Here is a 27,622-nt window from a genome sequence, read left to right as displayed (position 1 = left end):
GGTGGTGGACGCGTCGGTAGCGGTGGTCGACGCGGCACCGCGCCGGGCGGTCTGTGGCCCTCTAGCCTCACCGGGCCGCAGACCGTGGATATCTACCGGCACGGCATTCCCCGTGCCGCCGTCGTGTCGCCTAGCACACGGCTGGCACATGACGAGCGAAGGCTATGCCACGCCTGGGCCGGCACAACCCGGTCCGTGGAACCCCGAAGGTCGCCTCAACTTTTGGCAAGGCCGCGACTTCGACACCGTCGTCAGCTTCTACAAGTCTCGGGGCATCCGTGCGGACTCTCCAAACGCGCCCCTCGCGCCACCCGCCGCCCCGGCTGTGCAGGCCCGTGCCGGTCGGCGTGCTCGCGCAGGCGCTCCGGCCGCTCCCGCCGCTCCAGCGGCCGCCCCTGAGTTTCACATCCCGCCGGAACTGGCGGCGATGCAAGAGGAGGGCGACCCGTTGGAGTCGCGGGTTTGATCCGCGCGATCCGGAACTCCACGTCGGAGACCGGTTGGATGCCGCCGGAGGATGTTGTTGACCCGAGGGACCCGGCAGACGAGCCGGGATACTGGCAGGCGGTCAGGGAGTCGACCGATACACTAGCGCAGCAGTCATCTACCGTGAAGAATTTTTCGGATACTTGGGCAGTTCCGATGACTCAGATGGCGGTGAAGACGGCGGTGAAGACGGCGGGCAGACGGTAGTGGTTGATCTTTTGAGTAGCGACGAGGAGTAGTTAGATTTGTTTTAGTGTTAATCTTTTTTCAAGTAAAATTTCGTTCGAATGTAAAATATCCTAAATATGAACGAAATTATGTTGCTTTAACGAGTAATGGAATGTTGCCATAATGTATCAGTTACTGATATTTGTTTTTATTTCCATTGATATTGTAAAAAGGTGAAAGTAAACACAATAAAATTTCCGGGCAAAAAATTAGCAACATAAAAAAACACCGAAACCACCAATGCTGCCGGCATGAGACAATAACACGGACGGGGTGCGTTTTTCACCAGCGTCGGTCAACCAGGTAGTATAACACATACAATGCATCATCATCATGAACGACAGCAACAAAATAAACAGAATTTTGAAACTACAGACTATTGCACCAAAGTTAATTGCTCGTTGCACTAGGGGTACGTGGGTGCTGTCGAGGGTGATGCCAACGTGTGGAAAAAGTTTCGTGCCATTTGGCGGAGTCAAAGAAAAAAAGTAGTCGGGAACCCCCCTCCGGTAGACCGAAAAGAAGCTCGTTGCACTGGGAGTACGTGATCGCATGCATGCAATTGCACCAAAGTGGGCGGACATGCGGGCACGGCCTACCGTAGGGCCCCACGCAAGGTTGGAACGAAAACGGACACAAAACAAACGTTGCGTCACGTCCGGCCAGTGTTTTACGGCATTTTCACGGGGAAAATCCTAGGAAATGCATCGAGCGTCGGAAAAATATGCAAACTGGCGTGGGTGCTGTCGAGGGTGATGCCAACGTGTGGAAAAAGTTTCGTGCCATTTGGCGGAGTCAAAGAAAAAAAGTAGTCGGGAACCCCCCTCCGGTAGACGAAAAGAAGCTCGTTGCACTAGGGGGTACTGATCGCATGCATGCAATTGCACCAAAGTGGGCGGACATGCGGGCACGGCCTACGTAGGGCCCCACGCAAGGTTGGAACGAAAACGGACACAAAACAAACGTTGCGTCACGTCCGGCCAGTGTTTTACGGCATTTTCACGGGGAAAATCCTAGGAAATGCATCGAGCGTCGGAAAAATATGCAAACTGGCGTGGGTGCTGTCGAGGGTGATGCCAACGTGCGGGAAAAAGTTTCGTGCCATTTGCGGAGTCCAAAAAAAATTATCTATCAATCAATGTATTTTCGATAATGGTTGTTTTAAAAAACAGACGCAACTAATGATTGGGAAAAAAACTAATGAATGGGTTCTTACAAAAAAATGGATAAGCCCGCGTACATGCATATCCATCGGGGGTCAAAGACCCTCCACGCCTCCACGATCTCCAGTCCACGCCGCCTCCACGAGCGCCTCTCGCGACGCCATCTAGGGCAAACGCAGCCCCCGACGCCACCTCACATCGCCTCCCCCGACGCCATCTGCGCCCGCCCCCGACGCCAGTCACGCCGACGCCGCCCCACGCCCGCGACGGCCCTGAGCATCTGCCACCGACGCCAGCTCACGCCGACGCACCACAGAGCGACTGCCCCAACACGATCTGCCCCGACGCCGTCGCCCCCGTTGCCACGATCTAAGTACTGCGTAAATACATGCATGCATGAGTGGCTGATACATGCACTGTATATACCATAGTGTTTCTTAGTTCTGTGAAAACCACCTAAGTGTTTGGCTACAGTGTAGTTTTGCTATAGTTTTGGTAATAATTATGCATGCATGACAACTGATCCTAATTCAGTTTTTGTAGTATATACAGCAGAAAAACCATGGTATAAAAGATACTATGGCATCTTAAAACACCTTCCTGTTCTAGTCGAAACACCTCAAAGTATTATTTATGACCTCTTGCAATTTTATTTACAGGTTGCGACCGACGCCATCTGCCACCAACGCCACCGCGCCGTCGTCCCCCAGGGCCGGCCCTGATCCCATGGCACGAGGTACTATGGCATTCATCATGTTTATCATGTACCCATATAAAGTAGCTAACATTATTTTTGCTCCTATTCCTAGCGACGGTGGAGTACGGAGAGATTTTTTGTTCGGTTGAGAAGTGGTGTCTGTTGGTCAAAACTAAACTCTAGGCAGAAAAAGCGTTTTGCAAGCACTAGTCTTGAAAAATGCTGATGATACCTAGTGTGCTCATGCGAAAGTGTTTGCTCAAGTTCATTATTAAATCATATGCGTTGGACAGAAAAAGGTTCATCATGCCATCAAAAAATGGTGCGATATCATTGCGCACCGAAGATGTGTTTGACATTTTCGGGCTACAGAACAAGGGCAAAGATGCCATGAAAGCGCTAGGAAAAGGGGGGTTAAAGGCGAAGGTGAAGGTGCCTAGTCGCTTTTTAGATTCCAATACGGGGGAAATGATGATAGACGACCTGATTGAGAACATCGTTGCCAGTGGCACATACGATGATGATTTCCTCCGTAGAATTGTTCTGGTTCTTCTAGGCACGGTTCTTGCACCGCAGTCCACGATAGAAGTTCCTAATGCTTATTACAAGTTAGTGCACGATGTGGAGGCCATCAAAGCATATAATTGGAACGCGTTTACTTTACGCGTTTGCGTTGAAGGAATCACAAAGACCTTATCAGATCATACAAAATTTACTTGGCCGGTCGGAAACCTTGCCCTCCTACAGGTAAATCTTATGTTATATTTGTTTCTTTCAAACTATAGTTTGTGAATTTTTTTTGCTAATATACTTCATGTTCATGCAGTACTTGTTTTGGGAGAAAGTGCAGCCACTGGATGATGACGCATTTGATCCACTGGCTCATGAATATCCGCTGATGCTTAATTGGTCAGAAGATGAGGCTAAGAAGCGTGACACGTACGACACGTCATACGGCCGTGGTAATGGGACAGTAAGTTTAATTGGTTCGTACTGCATGCACTACTGTTACTATTTACATGTTGAGAAATTTAAATTGATTTAACCTGTCACAGATTGATGACGTGATCAGTGAGAAGTACAGGCAGACATTAATTGCTCAACAAGGAAGAAAGGCGGAGGAAGAATTAGAGCAAGAAGATCGTGCCCAAAAAAAGAAAGATAATAGAGATGAGGCGTCATCGAGCAGGGATACTACATTACATCAAGTGATGAAATGCATCAAAGATATGCAAAAAGAAATTAAACTTCTCCCTGGAAAATGTGCTGAGGTAATATGAGTGATGTGTACTTCAGTTTACATGGGATTATTCATAATTTATGCATGTAGTTAATGCTTTCGATGTGTCATTGCAGATAGTAGTGGAGAAGCTGGAGAAGAAAGGTCTTGTCTTCAAGCCAAACAAGGGGTCTGATGATGACATTGAGTTTGTGGAGCATAGTGAAGACTGGGTGGGGAAGTATGGTCCATCAAAATATTGGCCAGATGTAGAATCAACTCCTGGAAAAGAAGATATGGACAACAGGGTGGACGCATCCTTCACCACTGGGAAAGGGAACAAATTGGCGCGTGAGAAAGGTGTGCATCACAACACACCTGGAACAGGAGATGAAGCCGACCCCTTCATTATTGAGGACAATGGTAATTCACCCAACCCATCTCTTGTGACGGTAGACACGAAGGACTTTCCAACTATTAATTCAACCCCCAAGAATATTAATGAAGTGTCAGACGGGTCTAGCGCCGATAAATCTGAGGAGATTAGTATGGATAGTCTGAACACCCGTATTAAAAATGCGAAAGAAAATGGCACTGAGGAGAATGATGGGAAACGCAAAAGGAAACAGTCAAAATACTGTCTTTCACCTTACCAGCAGAACGGTGGACGTAAACGTGCAAAGAAAAGTAAGTGCTACGTAATTTATTCTTGCAACATACTTCTGTCCTTGCATGCACACTTTATTAACTCATTGTTTCTTACTATTTTAGGTCTATTTGGTATGAGAGCTTCTATGATTAGTACTGATTACATTAATGAGGATCACATAGAGGCCGCGAAGTTTTATATCCGGACACTGGCAGAGTCGGAGAAGCTTTGCAGAAAAACTGTTGTGCACATGATGGGAATTGGTGGGGAAACATGTACACCTGATATGCTTCAAGCCATCATTTCAAAAAAGTGGTTGCACGGCGGTGTAAGTATTAGCACCAAGTTATTAAGTTCTACATGTCATTTACATAAATTATCTAATAGGAGTATTGCTGTTATGTTATTTTGTAGGTCATCAATAGTTATTGCAACCATATGCAGACCCATAATCCTCGTGCTGACCGTCACATATTATCATCTTGGGTGTCCCACTGGCTTATTCTTCGTGCTGATGGAAAGGTTAACAACTCTAAGAGGCATTTTATGGATCATTTCACAAACCAAACTAAAATGGTGTCTAGAGTTACTGAAGAGTATTTCATCAAAGATAAGGTACTTCAGTTTAGTATGATCATTCATAATAATAACTATCTGTGTGTACACCAACATGAATAAACTTTGTTGTAGGCATACTTTCCTTTTCATGTGGAAGAAAATATTGGATAACAGTTCTTATGCACAACAAGAAAAAAGAGTTTCAAGTTTTAAACTCTACTGGTAAATGCAGCAAAAGAGTTCTTGCAAAGATTGCTAAGCTGGTAAGCTTACAACGTTACATAAAACAATATATAGTTATTCGAAACGTACTTCATATGGATTTTCATTTTTATTTCAGAGGGCAGAAATAGCTAATGATACAAATGAGGTGAATGCTCTTATTGGAACGAAACATCCTGACGTATCTTCCTGGCCAATAAGGGAGTACGATATGCATCACAAACAGACGGGTATGTTGCAAATGTTGAATTAGTATGTACTTGTATGATCCATCAATAATTGACTTGTGGTTTCTTGCAGAGTCTCTTGTGGTCTTTTCGTTGGTGAAATGCGTTCAAGCTGGGACGGAGATGATTGGACATTTGAGTCGATCAAGATGAGGTTAATGCTTCAAGGGGACGCATTCTAGCTGAAATACTTTTTTCAGAATGCAACACGAAGGAAGTAGTGAAAGAGAAGATCCTCAAGATCATGGAGAAGAAATGAGTCGGAGGATGGGGTGTTGGCTATTATCTCCACTAAATAAACGTGCCGTTGTCGGTACTTGATACAATTTTCATTTAAGACATCATCTCTATATTGTAATGTGGCATGGTTTAGCATGTTCCGCAACTAAATAAATGTGCCGTGGTCGGTATTTGCTACAATATCTATTTTTCAATGTCACTTTTATTTGCATCATTGTCAGTGACACTCTTATTTGCATCATTGTGGGTGATGATATTTTTTAAATGAGTATATTTGTTCTGCACTTTCGTAAAAGTAAAATAATATATTTTTTAAAATATTCAGAAAAAAAATGCCCAACCACCGCAGCCGGGCCCATAGTGGGGAACAGATCATACCCAAATCAAGCCCAAAGGGGGCGACTCGGGCAGCTGATAGAGCCCACTAATGGGCCCAGCAACGGGGTCCAACAGGGCTGCGGGCATGTATAAGAGAGGAGCACGGTGGAGGGGGCGGAGGCAGCTATTTAAGCCGCTCCTCGTGCCCCCCGGCTTCCGAGGTGGGACTAAAAATGGTGTCCCATCGCGCCCCACACTGCACGTGGTCGCCGCAAGGCTCAGGAGGCCTATGTCTCGGGTCGGCCCAGTTCAGCCCAATGAAGGCACGCCGCCACTCGGACCCTCCCCCGGCCCACGCACACTCCCCTCCCTCAGTGCACGCGGCCGCCGCAGGGCTCATGAGGCCGTTTTCGGCGCTGTCATCGGCCGGCCCAGTTCGGCCCATAGAGGCAGGGCGCCACTCGCCCCCTCCCATGGCCCACGCCCACTCCCCTCCCCCGCGCGCTGCCTCACGCCGTTTAGTCCCACCTCGGAAGCGGAGGGGCGCGAGGAGCGACTTAAATAGCTGCCTCCGCTCCCTCTTTCGAACTCCTCTCTTATCACACTGCCCGCAGCCCCGTCGGACCCCGTTGCTGGGCCCATTAGTGGGCTCTATCAGCCGCCCGAGTCGCCCCTTTCGGGCTTGATTTGGGTGTATGATTTGTTCCCCACTATGGGCCCGGCTGCGGTGGTTGGGCATATTTTTTTCTGAATATTTTTAAAAAATATTATTTTACTTTTACGGAAGTGCAGAACAAATATACTCATTTAAAAAAATGTACGCAATCTTTGCATGCATGCACCTAGGAATCATATAGAAACAGTACAAATAAACATGAATTTCCAAACAGTATAAACAGAATTTCGAAACAGTACAAATAAACAGAATTTCGAAACTTCATATAGAAACAGTACAAATCATCACGTAACAGTACAAATCAAGTTTTCTGGCACACATGTGCGAATAAAAATAGCATAGGTTATTCAGACATAACAGTACAAATCATCACGTAACAGTACAAATCAAGTTTTCTGGCACACACGTGCGAATAAAAATAGCGTTATTCAGACATGACTCGTGCGATCACTTTTATTCTTCCTACAAACCAAGCTGCGTCTCTACGCCCAGTTCCTGAACAAAACATAAAGAAATGGATGAGCAAATATAGTTGGTAAAATCAAAGTAGCAACATAACAAAAATAAAAAGGTTGCAACTCACTTCTCGTTCTTACTGCATGTAGCCTTGTTATGACCTGGGAGACCACACAGACTGCACAAAGGACCACTTTTCTTCTCTGTAAAATCTTTTGGCCTACCATTCTTTGTAACGTCGGGGCCCCCCTTCGATCGCCCCTTCTTAGGTGCACCCTTTGTCGAAACTTTCTGAGGATCACCAATACCAGGCTCAACTTGTTGCGCCTGACTTGCCTCCTTCTTCAGCATAGCATACATTCTACTTCCTATAAGTTCCTCCTCTGAAATCTTTTTCTGCGCTATTATATTGTCCAGACACTTCATCAACTCGTCGTACAAGAAGGGATCATTTGCTGCAACATGAGCAGCTTCTGCGGTTTTAATGGTTATTGCACTATACCGTTCTCTCTCCAATGGCCCTGACCAACCCCATCCAAACATATCACTCTTCCGCTGCACAGGCAACCCATCTCTCGCATGTTTGGACAACCGATGCATGACACAACACTTTGGTATTTCAGTTAAGTTCAGATGATGGAGAACAAACAAAATGTGTTTGCATGGCAGCCCTTTCCGAACCATCCTAAGACAACTGCATGTAATAGTTTGTTCTGAGTTACCTGGTTCATAAACAACATTGTACCTGAACTTGTGGTTATCCTTCCATGTCACTATGAATGTTTGACGCCCAATTCCCACGAGCGTCTCAAATATCTCCAGCTGACCCATCTTATGCAAATCATCTTGCAGGATGTAGAAATTAGCAGGTGTGAATACTTTGGCGGCATGCTCCTCAAGGGCCTTATATTCAGTAACCGACGGTGGTTCCTTCTGGAATGCCTCGCAGTCATCGTACGCCTCGTTCTCACGCAGGCGAACTATACAGTTCTCATAATGCACCACCAAATCAACAATTGTCATACCGTAGTCCAGGTGAAGGTGAAGGCAGGAGTTGAGGCTTTCACTCCTCTGGTTACTTCGCATACCAAGGAAAAAACCATCGGAAAGATATGAAGCTGCCCAAAGTCTCCTCTTCCTGTACATCCTGTCAAGCCACTCTTTGGTTCTATCCGTCTTCCACTTATCATAGAAAGCTTTCCATCTCTGCTCAAAGTTCGCTTGAGAGGTGGCATAGTACAGGAGCGATCTGAACTCATCCAGTGACTTGTAATGCAGGTGCCTTTGCATATTTTTCTCGATATGCCAGGAGCAAAGACGATGGAAAACATCTGAAAGGACAGTCCGAATAGCCCGGATCATTGCAGCGTCACCGTCTGTGATTATTGACTTTGGCTTCACCTGACAGTTTGCCTTCATAAATGTCTGCAGCAGCCACACGTATGTCCCTTCCGTCTCGTCAGCAATGATGGCACAACCAAACACTGTGGTGCAACGGTGGTTGTTAACTCCGACAAAGGGGACGAACGGCATACCGTATCTGTTCATCTTATACGTGCTATCAAACACGACCACATCTCCGTAGTCCTGATAGTCCCTCCGCGACTGTGCATCGCACCAGAACATACTCTTCAATCGCCCTTCCTTGTCACGCACATACTCAAAAAAAAAACTCAGGGTCCTTCTCCTTCCTGCTCCTCATAATGCCAACTGCCGTCTCTGCATCTCCCTTTACAATGAGCTTCATTTTTTCTCTGCAACAAAGATTGTAAATGTCCCTCCTGATAAGCCCGCACTTATCGTACGAACCGTATCTGCTGATGAAGTTGTCCATTATAATATGCTTTCTTATCCCGGCCGCTTCCATCGCCAATATCTCCGCCCTCTGGCCATCTCCAATCCGTCTGTGTAACCACAAAAAACAAACCTCGTCGGGCCGAGCCATCGCGTGGTTGTGATCATCCACGAATGATGCGACGAACCAAACGCCACGTTCTCTGTCCAGCTTCACCACCATATGTGCACCGCAGTCGCAACGAGTCTCCGGTCTAAGCCTGCGCTTGCGGCCCTCCATGGTTATGAACTTGCTCTGCCTTCTCCCTGCCCTGGAGCAAAGAAACCGCCGGTACCGTATCATTCCCGAAGCACCTCGTTTCACCTTCTGTTTCCTGATACTAAACCCGTGCTCTCTGGCGTGATTGTTGTAGAATATGTATGCATCCCCTTGCGACCGAAAGGTCATAGCCATAACCTTCCAATGTGTCTCAAGCATCTTCTGCTCCCTTTGAGCCTCCTCAATATCAATCTCTCCCTCATCGTGATCAAGTACAAGACCATCTGACTCCTCCTACAACATTCATTTGAAAATATATATGTCAATTACTATCATTTAAATCATACTATTGATCGACGTACAACATCTAACAACTAACCTGGCTCAAGTTATCTGCAAATGATTCCTGCCAACTATGTTGCACATTGTCAACATCCACATCTTCCTGTAAATTTGTACACAAAGATATATAGTTAGCCATGCCATACTTTGCAAATTCAAAAATAAAAATAAAATATACGCCACTTACGTTGTCGCTATTTGCGCCATGTTCATTATTATCAAAATCCTCCGGAGGTAAGATATCATATGACGAGACGGAATCGTTGTCGCTGCTGTCATCATCTTCGTTCAAATTATCGTTATCGGTCTTAGTCACCTTATCAGTACCATTCTCGTCCCTCCCGAATGCGGATTCTTCGTCCATGTCAACACGCCAAACTCACAGAACTGCAAACCATTTGAAGTGTTGATTACAACAAGGACAAAAACTCATGTTGGTTTGCAAAAAAATAGAAAGACGTGTAATCCATGAACCCAGCAGCTACCATGAATTTTTTCTTAATGCAATGGTTCAAACAACACTTTTTTGTCTTGTGTGAAACAAATAGTTGAGGTTGCCCATCGATGTGTGCATATTGTGTGATGTCATCATGACATAAATAAGCGTTCCTTAAATTAAGTCTGGCCTCCATTTACATTCTAGATTCATCACTTAACTAGCCCTAACTTATATCCATCATGCCCGCTAGGTTTAGATGACAAACCTTGCCCCGCGGTGTAGGCGTCGCCGGCGTTCGACGACGGCAGCTGTCCCCGCCTTGAATCTAGCAGCCGGCGACGTGCACGACGAGCCACCGGCCGGATGTTTGGCAGGATCCGCGACGGGGGGTGGGGAGAGTGGTGCGGAGGCGGCGTGGCACGTCGGGCCCTTCACGTCCGGGGGGTGGATGATGACGGTGAGATGCGGCGACGCACGCCGTTGGGACGGCCACGGCGGCGTCGGACGGGGTCGGACGGCGGCGTCGGACGGGGTCGGAGGGCGGCGATCCGCGGCGCCGGCGATCGGATGTGGCGGGTGAGTACACGAGGTGGGCGGGCGAGTAGACGGGGTGCTTGGACGCACGCCGTTGGGACGGCCACGGCGGCGTCGGACGGGCTCGGACGGTGGCGTCGGACGGGGTCGGAGGGCGGCGATCCGCGGCGGCGGCGATCGTATGGGGCGGCCGAGTAGACGGGGTGGACGGGCGAGTAGATGGGGTGGGCGGGTAGATCGTGCGGGCAGTTTTTTTTTTTTTTGCATGCGCGCGGTCTACGTACGCCAGTTACATCCGTATAATACGAGGTGGGCATACCTTTTTTTCGTATGACCAATCTGCCCTTCTACGTTTTCTTGGGGGGGTCTACCGAAGCAAGCCCCTCTTAGTTAATGGCTGTACAAGTACCGTGGCACAGAATTCGTATCATTGCGATGATCAAGATGGCCATCTTTCGATTTTTGGAGACAACAGTTCCGACCAGAAAGTAACCGCACCCCGTACTGCCCGCGGTGATCTTTCATGAGCTCTATAGCTTTCTGATGATCTCCCAGATGGTAGTATGAATTGAATACTGTACGCATCGTATCTCACGGTGGGTGTACCGTCGGGGTCGATAGCAAAGCAAGATGCCTAAATCATTTTCTTTCCTTTAAAAAAATTCTAACAAAAAAGTAGATGCCTGGTTCTTTTGTAAGTTGCCCACTTTCATACCGGAAACCCGGAGAACACTTGGCGCCCATTTTAAAAACGAGGTCAGAGAATGATGGTGCACCCATCGCCCAGCAACTATCCTCAAAAGAAAAATCATACGTGAGAAAGCTTTGCGCTGTGGACCACTACTATAAGCTCAAGAAACAGAGGGACGAGCAAACATGAACCGAGCGAGGTCGATGGGGTGATCCAGTTCATACCTTAACGTACGAAGAAAGAAGAAATCAGTTAACGATGAATGACATGAATAATGCACATGGAGTATCTACACCCGAACTCGAATGCTCCCTTATGAACAGTAAAAAAATCTGAATATTTTTTTGGCAAACTTTGACAAATAGTTTGTACGCTTGCAAAATTGTAGCACGAAATGACATTCCTGAAAGTCGTGGCAAAAAAAGAACAAAATCGGCGTTTCAAAAATGCTTGTTTGAAAAATATTTTGGAGTGCTGATTCTGTTTTTTTTTGCCACGCCATCCACGAATGTTGTTTTGTGCTAATATTTTGCAAGCGCACAAAACATTTGTCAAAGTTTATCACGAAAGAAGTCAGAATTTTATGAATTTTTTACTATTTTTTTATTTTACTGTTTATGAGGGAGCATTTGATGAGCTCAAAAGCAGAATAGGACTTCCGATGAATAATCTTTTTTTGACGTCAGAAGAAGTCGTGCTAACTAAGTTTGAACCATACAAGAACACTCCTAACCTCCCCGCAAAGAAAATAACGCTCCTGACCAAAACAAAAATTGTTCAAGGCAAATCTGGCAGACCCACCAACAGCCTATCTCGATGCCACACCTTCTTCGCATCACCAGAGCCAAAGAGTTGTTATAGCCGATAACTAAAATTTCAAAAGGGTCGACTTGGAAAGAAGGCGAAGACCGAATGTGGAGAGTCAACACTACGTCAGGGCCGAAAGGGTCTCTTAGAATTGTATTGACGGCACCACCGGCGCCACCAAAAATCAATACAGAGGCATCATGATTGACAACTCTTTCCCACACCGACGAATGTGAACCGGGGGAACCAACCCTCACGCACCCCGTGACGCCAGAACCAATGCCACCACAACAAAAATGGAGCTAGAGGTGCTTATTCCATTACATCGTCACTCCTACCGCCCGAACAAACAAAACGAGGACACCAAAAGCTAACGAACTATATCAACACTTGCAAACGCGATCGTCCCCCCTCCCCCCTCCCCGCTGAAAATGAAACCACCTATGAAAGGTGAGGGGGGGGGGCAATGGAATCAACCGATGAGGACGCACGTTGTGTGGTGGCTAAGGTTACGGGGGGCTCTCGGTAAAACACAAAAGGTATGATCGTTGGTGACATGAATAATCTGGATTTCTAACACTCCATCCGTCACAAATTCAAGATGAGTAAACAAACACAAACTAAAATGTGTGTGTGTATATATATGATTTAACAAAAAAAATAGAACATCTTATATTTATGAACGGAGTGAGTAGTTTTCTTCAGCACAGTGCGAGCTGTTGTATGTCTACCGAAATATGCGGCCCTGCTTAGGTAAGCTGCTACGGTCTATCAAACTGTTGGCACCTCTGAATTAAGTTCCCTGGCCTATTGTTATCGCTGGTAGTACAGGCCTTTCCTGTAGCAAGCCCACTCCGATCGACAGCAGCCTGTGTGCTAATCCAAAATTCTAAACCACTTCCTCTGCAGTAGCTGTAGTGCAATCTACAGTAGTTGCAACTTGCAACAGAAATAGGAAAATTTTGTGGGTTCCGATGGGAGTCCATGATGAGGCCGTGCTGGTGCTACCGCTGGGTTGGGGACCAAGACCAATGGCTGCTTGCTGGTCAAGCGTACTACATCGCCGGTCAGAGGAGCATCCCCGTCCGTCCGCCATGTGCCCCGGGCCCCCGGCGTGCCTACATACATGCATGCCGCCGTACCGTATCCAGCCAGCTCGGAGCCAGCGAGGATCCATCAACGGCGCCAGCCTGCCATGCCATGCCATGTGCGCGCGCCCAGTCCACGGGCATCGCCAGGAAGGACGGGGACGCGCGCCCGGTTCACGCGGTGGCGTAGCGTCGCGTCTAGTCGTCTTCACCGCAGATCCAGGAAGATGCGGCTTCGGGATTTGATCAAGAGAGGATCGATGGGGCGGCTGTAAACGTCGATGACCAGCGAGCGACCGGCCGCACGCACCGCACGGCGCGGCGCCCATGATTGGGCTGGCTGGGCCACCGGCGGTCGTTGGCGTGGAAACGCGCGGTGGTCCACGGCCCGCCGATCGGCGGCCGCGATCGAGGGCTCCTCCTCCCCCCGTGGGCAGCGACCTTCGTTTCGCCCTGCGGCCCTCCCTCCGAGTTATTGCTCTCCGTCCGTCGATCGGCAGGTGGAGGTCTGTTAGGTGGCCGGAGGACAAAATTTTCCGCACGCATTGGTGTCATCGGCGACGCTGTAGCTGTGGCATGTGGGGGAAGGGAAGCCTCTTTGATGAATGAAGCTGGCCATGTTCCGTTTTCTCCGGTATCTTGAGTGCGGCCGGTCTATCCAAAAAAGAAAAGAGTGTGGATCTACTCTCCTTTCCTTCTCGATCTCTCGAGGACAATGCAGCAAAATGCTTTGTCCGTTCCTGGGGAATCAATCATGTACTGGACCTACTGGTACATACCCTTCACTGTACTTGACCCAGCCCGAAACACCACGGATATGTACCTCCAATGAAGAGGCCGCCACTGGATTTGCCGATCGTTTTGGCCTGTTGGCATCCGGTAACACGCCCAGGAGGAGTACACGAGTAGGCGCAGCGCCAAAAGTTGAACTGTGCTTTTTTAACCGACTAGCAAGATGCCTATGCGTTGCACGGAATATTAAGATGTATTTGTATGAGTAGTTTATATTGTGAGAGAAAAAATGAACGAGGAAAGCCCTTATTTACACATCTGGAGAGGGATGTAGGTATCTTTTTACAAAATTACCATAGTTCTCTTCCTATCCGTCGGATATAAATCGGACGGCCTATATTGCAGGATGGCAAGCACACCATCGTCATCAACTTTGTTTTTTTAAAGAGTAGAGATGATTGTTTGTCTCGGTATTAGAGCCAACCATAGCGTTCTCGGATGCTTCTCACAACAGATTAATGTTCCGTGTCAACCCCATCTGTTTCAATTCATACTTATGATACGGTAGATTTGTGCGCACGACCTTTACCATCCAACACAAACATGATCAGACTGTCAGCAATCAGTTAATTTTAAAGTTCTCAGTCAGTTTTCGTTTAACTGTTGGATTTGCATCAAAATACTGTTGTTTTCCCTTTCTGGTATGGGCCTTGCTTTTGATGAACATGGGTGGTCGTTGGGCTGATTCCGTATGGGCCTTCTGTACATAAGTTATATACGGGCCTTATATGTATACTCTAAGACTAAGCTGTAGTGCAAAGAACAACAATTAACACTTAACAATGGACAGAACAATAAAATTTTGACTTTTCACAGAACAAAAAAAAATGAAATAAATTCTAGAACAACATTTTATCCATAGTAGACATATTTAGTGTAGTAGTAGTAGTATTACCATGATTAAAAAAGAAACAAAAACAACAATACTATAAGGAAAACTAAATTACAATGATAATTTAGAAGTTACATATAAAGTACACGACACTCTTGCACTTCTACGACAAGCGCAAGAACAAGCAAAAATAAGATGTAACTTTGAGTACTGATATGTGGTATGTGGTCCAGAAGGGACAGAGTGAAGGTTTTATAGAACAGTACAAGATTTACAATGCTGAAACTCTAGCTGGCCATGTACAAGTCCTTCTGCTGAAGACATGCAAAGTTTACATCATTTTCCCTTGCAAATTTCCCCTAACACTTTGCTTATTGGTGATTTTGATCTTGAAGAAACCGAACCAAGTCATGAGCCTGGCTACGAGCCATGACAGAGATAGCAGCTTTTCCTCCAAAAAAAAGGAACAGAAAAATAAAATATTACAGCTTTGAGTTGGCGCGGCTCAGTGTTGCTTCAATGGTTCCATGTGGTTCATCAGTTGGCATGTACACATCATCAGCAAACTATATATAGAAATGATTCAGTTTAAGTGGGTAAACATGGAAACATTAATCCTAGCTACCTATTCCAGGCACGCCATGGTAGAGCCGGCCGACGTGCTGGGCCTCACGCGGGGCTACAAGCTGCAGCCTCACGACGATGAGGCGGTGGAATACTACCTGCTCCGTCGACTCCTTGGCCGGGAGCTCCCGCTGGAGGGCATCATCATGGAGGACGATCCATTGAGCGCGCCGCCATGGGAGCTCTTGAACAGACACGGGCGGGAGGACGATGCTTTCTTCTTTGCCCACGGGCAAACCATAGACGGCAAGGGGAGTCGGAACAAGCGGACCTGCGCGGGCGGCGGGTGCTGGGAAGGGCAGAAGGTCATCGTGGATGACAAGCAGCTCATCATCCCCGACAGCGGCATGGAGATCCCCTGGAAGAAGTACCACCTCAAGTCCTCAACTTCCACAACGACGGCGAGAAGGGCAGCACGAGGTGGGTGATGCACGAGTACTCGGTCACAGGCCCGCCTGATCTGGCCTCGTCGTCGGTCAGGCTGTATCGCATTCTGTTCAGTGGCCATGGCAAGAAGCGCAAGAGGGAGCCCGATGATTACGGCCGCGACGACGACGGTGGAGAGCGCGCGGCCACCCGGCAAGCGATTTCCGAGGAGCACATGCCGGCGTCGCAGTCGTACTCATCTCTTTTCGCTCAAGATCAGGATCGCTACGGCGGTGCGGCGATTGACGGGAATCAATGGCCACCGTTGACGTCCTCACATTAAAACTACGTGCGCGTGAACGCGACGACAGAAGATCAACATCTGCTAGGTTCTTCCCAAGACTTGGGATGCTCCTGGTTCTTGCCAGGCAGAGACCTCGGAGAAGGGCCGGCCGCGTCGACATTAGATCAAGATTCAAGACGCCCTAGCTGTCATGTTGCGCGAGTTCTCCGGTGGAGATGGTGGTTGACGGTGTTCTGGACTAGGGGGTACTCATCATGTCATCTCCCGATCTATTAGATTGGGCCGAGGCCCCCCATGGCCGTATACTCATGGGCCAGTTCGGACAGCTGCCGCATATAAGGAAGATTCACAAAGACTTGGCGATCAAGACAAGGACTTCTCCCCACCGGCGTATTCGACTAGGACTCTTGTTAACCTAGGCCTCTGGTGCATTATATAAACCAGGGCCAGGCTAGTCGATAGAACATACACAACAACAATCATACCATAGGCTAGCTTCTAGGGTTTAGCCTCTTCGCTCTCGTGGTAGATCTACTCTTGTACTAGCCATATCATCAATATTAATCAAGCAGGACGTAGGGTTTTACCTCCATCGAGAGGGCCCGAACCTGGGTAAAACTTCGTGTCCCTTGCCTCCTGTTACCATCCGGCCTAGACGCACAGTTCGGGACCCCCTACCCGAGATCCGTCGGTTTTGACACCGACATTGGTGCTTTTATTAAGAGTTCCGCTGTGTGATCGACAAAAGGATCGATGACTCGCCTGCAGATCAACTGCGACTTCGGCGTCTTCGTCACCAGTTCGACTGGTCACCTTGGTTCGACCAAGAATTGCGCCCCGTGTTCGGATCACCATGTTCGGACCAGGGCCTTCATCAAACATCAACTTCGATCTCTATCAAGATCCCGGAGGAATCATCTATGGAGCTCGGGGGCTCAACGTCAACATTGCCTTCAAGCGATCGTGCTGTTTTTTTTGGACAGCGAACTCGTATCTGTCGCCACCACCTCCTCGAGTATCGCTTTGACGATCGCTTTGGTGGAATTGTGCGGAATTTAGTCTATAACAACCCTGGAAAATTTTGTCCAGTTCCGACAGAGAAATCTCTGGCAATCCACGATATACCGGAGCCCTGTCAAATTTGGATGGGAATTTGGATGAGTTTAGGGCGTGGTGTCCAGCTTCTAGCTCGGACGTCCTTTGGAAGATCCAACCGTTGATCGGCTGCGGAATTCCTATATCTACCACCTCTCAAAATTTCAGCTCGATCCGACCGTCCAAACTCCGGGAACCTTCCGATTAGTGCATCACTTTTCGGATCTGTTTTTTGCGCGAAAACGAATCCGACCTGAGTTCATCTTTTTTATGAATGGGATTTCGGACATCCCTTTTGAAGGAAGTTTTGCATGAGTCTGGCAATATTACTCCACGGCTGCCGACCTGCACTAGACACGTCGTCACTTTAGCCGAGCTCAACTTCTTCGGATCATCATCTCGGCAAGCCGAACAAGAGTCCGACATCGCGAAGGATAAATCATCATCAACATCGCCGCCCCACGGATTACACGGAGCGGGCATACCGGCATCGCCGCACGGTTGCTTCATCAAGCCGGCATCGAACACATCACGACCTGCATCGACAGGGCCGCACTATTGCTTCTTCAAACTGGTGTCCATCACGCCGACCTACTTCTACTCATCGGCTGACGTCGAGGCTTCGACATCTCGGCTGGACCGGGGGCTTCGCCATCTCTTCATCAACCTACTCCGGACACTTCGACGTCACTAGCTGACCAGTTCCGTCACGTTAGCTGGGCCGAGGGCTTTGCCTCGACGAGTCAACCTTTACCAGCATTGCCATGCCGTCGTTTTATCGCCCATCAGGCAATGGGTGTGCGGAGCGAGTCCCAATTTTGGGAATCACCTTCTTTCGGATTGCTACAACAAATAAACCAGGTGCTATTAATCCTAATATTTTTTACTTATTTGGGTTTATTTTTCCCAAGGAATTATTACTCTGATTTGTCCATGATATGTACACAGGTCTATCAAATGGTGACCGCATTAACGACGGTCGCGTGTTGGTTCGATCAGTTTCCGTACATAGTCCGGTGAATGCCGCATCCGGAGCTCGGACCGACCTGTGAATTCAGGCTTTGCCACGCCTTTACTACATCGCGCCGACACCCTGCATCGACATTGACTTCGGCGCCAGGCCATATTTCTTCTATACCTCACTTTGCATAAATTATTTATTATGCAACATTTTTTTTAATTATCATTATTACTATTATCTCCGGTTTGCACTATTTTTTGTGCACATGAAAATGATCCGGAGACTTCGGCGTCACTCTGCCGGTCTGCATTGACCGTACTATGTCACCACTTCGGCGTGTCGAGCTCTCCGCTCTGCCACCTCGAGACCAGCTTGGGGGATGGAACCTTGCCCCGCATCAAGCTCGGACCTCGTCATCAATACCGAACACATTAACCAGCTAAGTCGCTTTCATGCTCAAAGCTTTAATTTCTAACTTGTGTTCGGTTCGACCAAGCATTATACTTTTTTGAAAAAAGTTGCTTGTAAAAAATTTCCTTGTCCAAACTTTGTTTGTGACGCATAAATTCAAATACTCAATTCATTTGGAGGCTTCCTTCATGAAGCTTTTTCACTTGCATATGATTATACTTGTACGGCTTCGTTCCTTGTCCGTGTATTACGCCACAATATGCACCATATTGACTTAAGCGATTTGCAAGCTGGGTTGCCTCGCTTCTGTGTTTACCCCTACGTTCCCGATTGTTCGGCTAGGGAGTAAAGGGAGCACCTATGCGATTGTCACGATCGGGTCGCCCGAGCCGGACCTCAGACTGGGTGAAGCCAAAAGCTAGCGCTTTTATAGTTTTCAATGATGGTCGGCACACAACGGAACTCATGAGTACAAAAAATCTATTGCACAAGTGTCATAATAACAATGAACACCGAAGAAAGGTATCGGTGGGGGTACTATTTTCTTCGAAGATGCTTCTTACACTTCACGGTAATATAGCATAAGTTCCCTGAGCGCGCTTTGTCTGTTACAGCCTTATAGCCTGATTACCTAGTTATTGGAAACACCGTCGATATTCTCGACCGATGGAGTATATAACACTTTTCGGTCCGTGACCGAAGATGGAGAAGCTGACGGTCGGTTAAGACGCGTTTAAAGTTTGATTGAACATAGATATGATATAAGTACTTCGGTACATGCAATCATTCTTCTACCCAAGTCACTTGGGGGCTCTTAAGTTTATTTGAGCCCTTTTATAATAAGTGTTCTTCTTCTTAGTCATTGCAAAGTTTTATTATTATTATTTATCACTCCTTTTTTCGACACGGATGTGCGGTCACTAGCCGGGGAGCCTAATTTCTCTCTCAAAGCCGCTAGAGTTTAGTTTGCTAAACTGGCCCGATGAGAAGTACTCCGCCCTCGGGATAGGAGGTCGAAGCCGTAGGCTGACCCGCTCGGTGTCTTGAGATAGGATGTATCATGTTAAAGCACGACAGAAGCACTTTTTTTCTAAGGCCAATTTTTGGATTGGCACCGAACACTTGATCTTGTTCGGACGTCAAGTTTTTACTGACGTTTTTTTGGTTTTCCAAGCTTGTGGCACTTTTTAAACTATTTGTGTGTTTTCAGCACAAGTCTCGCAGTGCAACGCCGGACACCTTTAGAGATTCGGCAAAAACATTCTCGGATATTGCTATATATGCATCGGTTTCGAATTGTGTCTTCGGTCAATAGTTAGGTTGCCCGGCTCCTGCGCTTGCCTCCTACGTTCCGCTTTGTTCAGCTATGTGTGCAAAGGGAGAACCACTGCGATTGTGCTTCCAGCTCACATGGTTAAGCACCTCAGTGGAGAAAGCCGAAAACTGACTGTCACAATAAGCGTAAACTGGTCAGCGATCCGATGACGGTATTAAATGACGGGCCATTCATAACAATGGATGAAGTGTTTACGGCTTGACCTCGACTGTCGCCGAACACTATCGGGGGCTATTAACTGGCCTCCCAAACTAAATCCTCGATATTTTGCTCTTACATTCGAGCTGAGGTTTCATGATCATGCTTAGCATGACAACCCAAAGAAAGGAACCGATAGTGGGACTATTTTCTTTGGAAGACATTTCTTATGTTAAACATTAATATAACATATCTCTCTGCATACCTTTGTTCATAAAACCGTATGGCCAGAATGCCTTGTTTGTCGTAAATCTTTGCCCTCATAAAGGCTTTATAAAGTAGGACAAACACTCCTCGGCTACTAGCCGAGGAGATGGAAGCCGATGGTCGGTCAACAAAGTTTTGTACAATGCGGATCCAAGCATTAATGACGTAAAATACTTGGATACATAGAGTCATTACACATAATTTGTGATTTTACTATGGATATCGATCCTTAATTCGGCCACCCGTGCCCGCATTAAGGCTCGGGGGCTACTGGGCTTCGGCCTTATTGTTTACAAATATTAAAGGGGAACATCGATCCCCTGATCTGGTGTTGCCACCCGACCAGTGTCTCGGGGGCTACTGCATTACCTGTTCAATGCAGAAAATTTTAAGTGCAATACAGTTGCCGAGGAGATTTTGATCCTCAGGTTGGTCGGCCGCACCCAACCTGAGTCTCGAGGACTAAGCATGTCGCTTTTTGTGTCCCGGAGTATTCTGCCGAGCTAGGACTTGATCCTCAGGCCGATTTTGCAAATCAACCTGAGTCTCGAGGACTAAGCATGCCGCTTTTTGTGTCCCGGAGTATTCTGCCAAGCTAGGACTTGATCCTCAGGCCGATTTTGCAAATCAACCTGAGTCTCAGCGGCTACTGGGATCAGCGGTCTTACGTCATCCTTCAGGTGCATCTCGGGTTTTAGACCGATACACACCTTGAGGGCTACTGGCCATATATCTCAGCAGAGAATAAATTGCAATAATAAAAAATATTGACAAAAAATCGGCCCACAGTCGGGGTGGTGCACCACCTCGGAAGCAGTCCGGCATAAAGCTCGGGCGCTAGTGGCTGGCTCCATAGAGGGCATTTTCGGCATTAAGCTCGGCTAAACTCCTTCAACTTTTTTGAACCAAGGTGATATGACACCTCGGATATAGTCCGGCGTTGGAGCTGGGAAACTGTCCGGCGTTGGAGCTTGGACATAGTCCGGCGTTGGAGCTCGGATACATTCCGGCGTTGGAGCTCGGAAGCGGTCCAGCATTGGTGCTCGGCCGCAAAAGATACCTCGAATGCAGTCCGGCGTTAGAGCTCGGACGCAAGAGGACACTGCCTCCCGGGAACAACTTCAAACCCGAGGTGTGGCATAAAAATAACAAGGCATTGATAAAGGCCGGAAACTTAAAGGGGCTCCTCGGATACCCGACGTGTAAACTCGCCGAATGCATTTCGGCGATCCTCAAGATCGAAGATAAAGAAGATTTGTTGAACCAGTTTTCAAAACCGACGACCGAAGATGAAGAACAGTTCGGAAGAATCGAGGAGCGTCCCTAACTTGAAGACCGGTTCAGGGGGTTACTGACGGTGTCCTGGACTAGGGGGTACTCACCACGTCGTTTTCCGATCTATTAGATTGGGTCGAGGCCCCCCATGACAGTATACTCATGGGCCAGTTCGGACAGCTGCCGCATACAAGGAAGATTCCACAAAGACTTGGCGATCAAGACAAGGACTTCTCCCCACCGGCGTATTCAGCTAGGACTCTTGTTAACCTAGGCCTCTGGTGCATTATATAAACCAGGGTCAGGCTAGTCGATAGAACATACACAACAACAATCATACCATAGGTTAGCTTATAGGGTTTAGCCTCTTCGATCTCGTGGTAGATCTACTCTTATACTAGCCATATCATCAATATTAATCAAGCAGGACGTAGGGTTTTACCTCCATCGAGAGGGCCCGAACCTGGGTAAAACTTCGTGTCCCTTGCCTCCTGTTACCATCCGGTCTAGACGCACAGTTCGGGACCCCCTACCCGAGATCCGCCGGTTTTGACACCGACAGTGGTGTTGCGCCGGTGGCTGGAACGCGACCGTCCTCCGTCGCAATGGACGACGAGTCCTTAGATATCAAGCTGCCAGAGAACATCAACTTCGACGAGTTCTTTGCCTTTGACGAGGTGTGCGGTTTGGAGGGCCACATCGACGGTCAGTTCGGCGGCGCCGGCATGCATAAGCAATTGTCCGGGATGCAGCCCAGGTCGAATCCTTACTACATGAGTTGCTAAATGACTAAAGTTAGCACACATGCGCAATTGTCCAGGACACACGCGGTAGCATGATTTGCTGATCGGCACCGTGTGCATATGTCACTTTGTAGTGTATCCAGATTAGATGACCCTTGTTTGTAATGCTATGCAGAAGGCCGGATCTGATGTGACAGCTTGTAATAATTGATGAATTTGATTATAGATTTTTTCAACCAGTATCTGGTTTGAACTTAATTACTGATGACAAGTTGAAATTAATCTCTTCAACCAAGCAAAATTTTCGGTTACATACTTCCATCGATATTCTATCTTTTAGTTTAGGGATTGGCCAGGGGTAAGTTGACAGAATATTTGATTTGGGTCAGTCGCTCTATTTTCAGCTGTCAGATTCAAAATGAACGGCTAGATTGATTTCTTCAACATCCAGCCTGATCTACTGTTCATCTTCTTCCCTGTAACCGTCGTCCTCCGCCACCCGCGGTAGGCGGCGCTCTCACGCCAGCCCGGCCGTCGCCCACCGTCGTGCTTCTGCCGTCCCCGGCCATCCCTCTAGCCCCCCCCCCCCACCCACCACCACTACCGCCCCCACCCGAAACCCTAAGATAGATACTAGGGTAGCCTGCCCGGCGACCTTCTTCTTCCCCTCCGGCAAGTTTCTTCGTCCCCGCGCTTGTTTCTTCCTTCAACCAAAATCGATTGACCAGAAATTTGAAAGCCAGGCGATTGACATGTGACTATTGTGTTTAGTTTATCTTGCGATTGTGCATCTGTGTCAGGTACCAGAAAGATCAAGTATTGATTTGCACCGTGCATGTTCACGAGCAAGTATTGCTCACACCTTACAATCTAGTTAAGCTCTCGGATGGATTACTCAACTAGCTTGAAAAAAAAAATATGAATATGCATGTCTAACATCCAACTTGTGAATATTATGTAATCAAAATATTAATGTTTGGCATCCATCAAACCCTAGCTGCTAATTGAATAATAAACCTAGTCTCCTTTTACCCACTCGGGCACGCTTACCTGCTGCCTCCCATGTCCTCTCCAGCATGGCCATGTAGGCGAAGACTCATTTCTCGGTGTAAATTGTGGAAAACCACCACATTGATGCCAAATTTTGTAGAAAATACTGGTTTACGAATTTATGACAAAAATCATAGATTCTAAGCCTAATCTTTTGTAAAATAAACACTGGTCGGATTTTCTTTATTTAGAAGTCAGTCCCTGTAATTTTACAAGGACACCCTTCGATCAAACAACAAAAAGCAATCAACTCCTTCATGGATTGGCTGGCAAAGCAGCCGCGTAGAGCAGCAGAACAACAAACATCACAACATCACGCCGACCAAGGGTGATGGGTCCCATCGCCGGGAACGGGAGCAGAGGGCATGGCCGCAGCACAAGGGCATCCTTAAGCTGCAGGCGAGCCTGCTGCCACGGACGCCGAGGAAGGGCGCCTAGGCTGGTCCCAAGGCTCGACACTGCAGCTCTGCAGCAGTGGACGCGAAGCCCCTACCAAACTTGGCGGCGAGGAGGGCGTTGGCGGCCTGCAACTCCAACAGGGTGAGGAGGGCGCAGGCGGCCTGCATCTTCGATGGGTCGCCACACCGGGCGGCCGCATAGACAAGCCCCATTGCCGCAGTGCTGCAGTGCCGCGCCTCAAGACCAGCACTATGTTAATCTATATCAATACCAATTTATGAACATACCAGATGCAACTAATCTTGACCATCAAACCAGCTCAATCTAATTACCCAGACTGCCCGACGAGTGCTCGACATGTCTAGCGTGCAACTAATATCATATCAAATATCAATATCAACACTAATCACATAATTAACACGCATAATATTCTACATCATATTTACATGCAATTAATATACTGCCTAATATCAACGTGCATTGCACCTACACATTTATTAGTTTGAAGAAACACAGTAAAACCGCTTGTAGCGTGAAAACCGACAACATGATGCGGGACGGGACGAAGCAGAACTGGGCCGGCAAAGACAAGAACTAGTATGTGGTTTGTATGAGAACACTACTATTAGTATTCTTTGCTAGGAGCGAAGAATGGAAATTCAATGATACTAATGCTTAGAATATGACGGCAAATATTATTACGTACAAGAATCAATTGTGTGTAATATTGTATTACACTCCTTCCTATACATATTAATTGTTGCTGATTTATTTCGCTGATTTACTTTAAAAAGGTCTTGATGCCTCGGTGAACTTTGTACTAAATCAGCGACAATTAATATGGATAAGATGATGTAGTTTATTTTGCTTCTTTGTTTTTTCAGCACGTTGTTTTGTGTGCAACCGGAAAGAAAAAGATAGCGCGCGCACACACACATCCAAACACTTTGAATAGCCAGAGGATGTACATTCATTGGTCAACATATCTATCAGATTTCGAGGATCACCGGATATTGATAGATCACAAAACCAAGTGAGTGACATCAATGTGGCCATCTCCACCAGCTGTTTGATCTGCATTTCTGGCCTACAAAGGCCAGCAGCCGAAGTCGATGACACAGATCGACAGCAGAGCAGCAACACATGGACATCGCTGCTGACTGCGAGCACCGCATGGAGCCGGTGCTGGTGACCCCGAGCCAGCCGACGCCGGCGCACACCCTCTGCCTCTCCAACCTTGACGACCAGTGCCTCCTCCGCTTCTCCGTCGAGTACCTCTTCGTGTTCGCCGGTCACGTCGACGTCGACGCCCTCAGGACGGCGCTGTCCAGGGTCCTCGTCGACTACTACCCGCTCGCCGGCAGGCTCGGGCCCGGGGACGACGGCAAGCATGTCGTCGATTGCAACGCGGAGGGGGCGCTTTTCGGGGAGGGGTTCCTGCCGGGGCTCACTGCCGACGAGTTCCTCCAGGGGTCCGCCATTGCTAAGCCTCACGAATCTTGGAGGAAGCTGCTCCGCGGAGCCGAGCCGCAGAGCTTCCTTGGTGTGCCCCCTCTTGTCGTCCAAGTGACTCGCCTCGGCTGCGGCGGCACCGTCCTTTGCGCGGCCATCAGCCACTGCCTCTGCGACGGCATCGGCGCCGCGCAGTTCCTCCATGCGTGGGCGCGCGCCGCCAGGTTCGAAGCCGCCGATCACCACGTCGCGCCCTTCCATGACCGCTGGGTCCTGAGGCCACGCTGCCCTCCGTGCATCGCGTTCGAGCATCAGGAATACGCCATGAACTCCTTCCCCAGTGGCGATGAACGGGCGGCAACGTCCAGCCTCTTCACCGGACCGCTGGCGCCGGTGTCTCTGACCTTCACGGGGGCACACGTCCAGCGCCTCAAGGACCGGTGCGCGCCGTGGCTCGAGGAATGCACGTCCTTCGAGGCGCTCGCAGCTCACGTCTGGCGCGCCTGGGTGCGGTCCCTCGGTCCTCCGAGCGACCTCCGCGTGAAACTCCTCTTCACCGTCGACATCCGCCGTCGGGTGAAGCCGGGCCTCCCCGAAGGGTACTACGGCAACGGCTTCGTGCTTGCATGCGCCGAGTCGACGGCTGGGCAGTTGGCGGCGCCGTCCGGCGAGCACCACGCGGCGAGGCTGGTGCGGGCGGCCAAGGAGATGATTGATGATGACTACGTGCGCTCCACGGTTGACCTCCTCGAGCTGCGACGGGACGCCATGCCAGACCTCTCGGCGAGCCTGGTGATCTCGGCGTGGACGCGGATGGGCTGGAGGACCTGGACATCGGGGCCGGGCGGCCGTTGCACGTGGGCCCACTGACCAGCGAGACGTACTGCTTGTTCCTCCCGGTGGTGGACGATCCCCGTGGCGTGACTGCGCTGGTGTCGGTCCCGGAGGCGGCCGCCGAGAGGTTGGAGGACCGGTGCCTTCATGGGTTGGATGACGTGGAAAACGAAGAGCAGTAATGGTTGGTTGAAGCTAGAGTTCAAGGAAATGGGGCTTGCCTTCGGTAGACCCCCCCTCCCAACAAAACGTAGAAGGGCAGATTGGTCATACGAAAAAAAGGTATGCCCATCTCGTATTATACGGATGTAACTGGCGTACGTAGACCGCGCGCATGAAAAAAAAACAAAAAAACTGCCCGCACGATCTACCCGCCCACCCCATCTACTCGCCCGTCCACCCCGTCTACTCGGCCGCCCCATACGATCGCCGCCGCCGCGGATCGCCGCCCTCCGACCCCGTCCGACGCCGCCGTCCGAGCCCGTCCGACGCCGCCGTGGCCGTCCCAACGGCGTGCGTCCAAGCACCCCGTCTACTCGCCCGCCCACCTCGTGTACTCACCCGCCACATCCGATCGCCGGCCCCGCGGATCGCCGCCCTCCCACCCCGTCCGACGCCGCCGTCCGACCCCGTCAGACACCGCCGTCGCCGTCCCAACGGCGTGCGTCGCCGCATCTCACCGTCATCATCCACCCCCCGGACGTGAAGGGCCCGACGTGCCACGCCGCCTCCGCACCACTCTCCCCACCCCCCGTCGCGGATCCTGCCAAACATCCGGCCGGTGGCTCGTCGTGCACGTCGCCGGCTGCTAGATTCAAGGTGGGGACAGCTGCCGTCGTCGAACGCCGGCGACGCCTACACCGCGGGGCAAGGTTTGTCATCTAAACCTAGCGGGCATGATGGATATAAGTTAGGGCTAGTTAAGTGATGAATCTAGAATGTAAATGGAGGCCAGACTTAATTTAAGGAACGCTTATTTATGTCATGACGACATCACACAATATGCACACACCGATGGGCAACCTCAACTATTTGTTTCACACAAGACAAAAAAGTGTTGTTTGAACCATTGCTTTAAGAAAAAATTCATGGTAGCTGCTGGGTTCATGGATTACACGTCTTTCTATTTTTTTGCAAACCAACATGAGTTTTTGTCCTTGTTGTAATCAACACTTCAAATGGTTTGCAGTTCTGTGAGTTTGGCGTGTTGACATGGACGAAGAATCCGCATTCGGGAGGGACGAGAATGGTACTGATAAGGTGACTAAGACCGATAACGATAATTTGAACGAAGATGATGACAGCAGCGACAACGATTCCGTCTCGTCATATGATATCTTACCTCCGGAGGATTTTGATAATAATGAACATGGCGCAAATAGCGAGAACGTAAGTGGCGTATATTTTGTTTTTATTTTTGAATTTGCAAAGTATGGCATGGCTAACTATATATCTTTGTGTACAAATTTACAGGAAGATATGGATGTTGACAATGTGCAACATAGTTGGCAGGAATCATTTGCAGATAACTTGAGCCAGGTTAGTTGTTAGATGTTGTACGTCGATCAATAGTATGATTTAAATGATAGTAATTGACATATATATTTTCAAATGAATGTTGTAGGAGGAGTCAGATGGTCCTAGCGTTGA

General features: G+C 48.6%; 1 pseudogene; it reads left to right on the top strand.

Annotated features, from left to right (window-relative positions):
• Positions 1-24,734: 24,734 nt before the first annotated feature.
• Positions 24,735-26,208, top strand: LOC125548878 (annotated as a pseudogene).
• Positions 26,209-27,622: the final 1,414 nt, after the last annotated feature.

This window comes from Triticum urartu, chromosome 3, assembly GCF_003073215.2.
Source record: "Triticum urartu cultivar G1812 chromosome 3, Tu2.1, whole genome shotgun sequence".
NCBI classification, from domain to species: domain Eukaryota; kingdom Viridiplantae; phylum Streptophyta; class Magnoliopsida; order Poales; family Poaceae; genus Triticum; species Triticum urartu.
The sequence above is the reverse complement of the archived record's forward strand: the minus strand, read 5'-3'. Positions and strand labels throughout refer to the sequence as shown.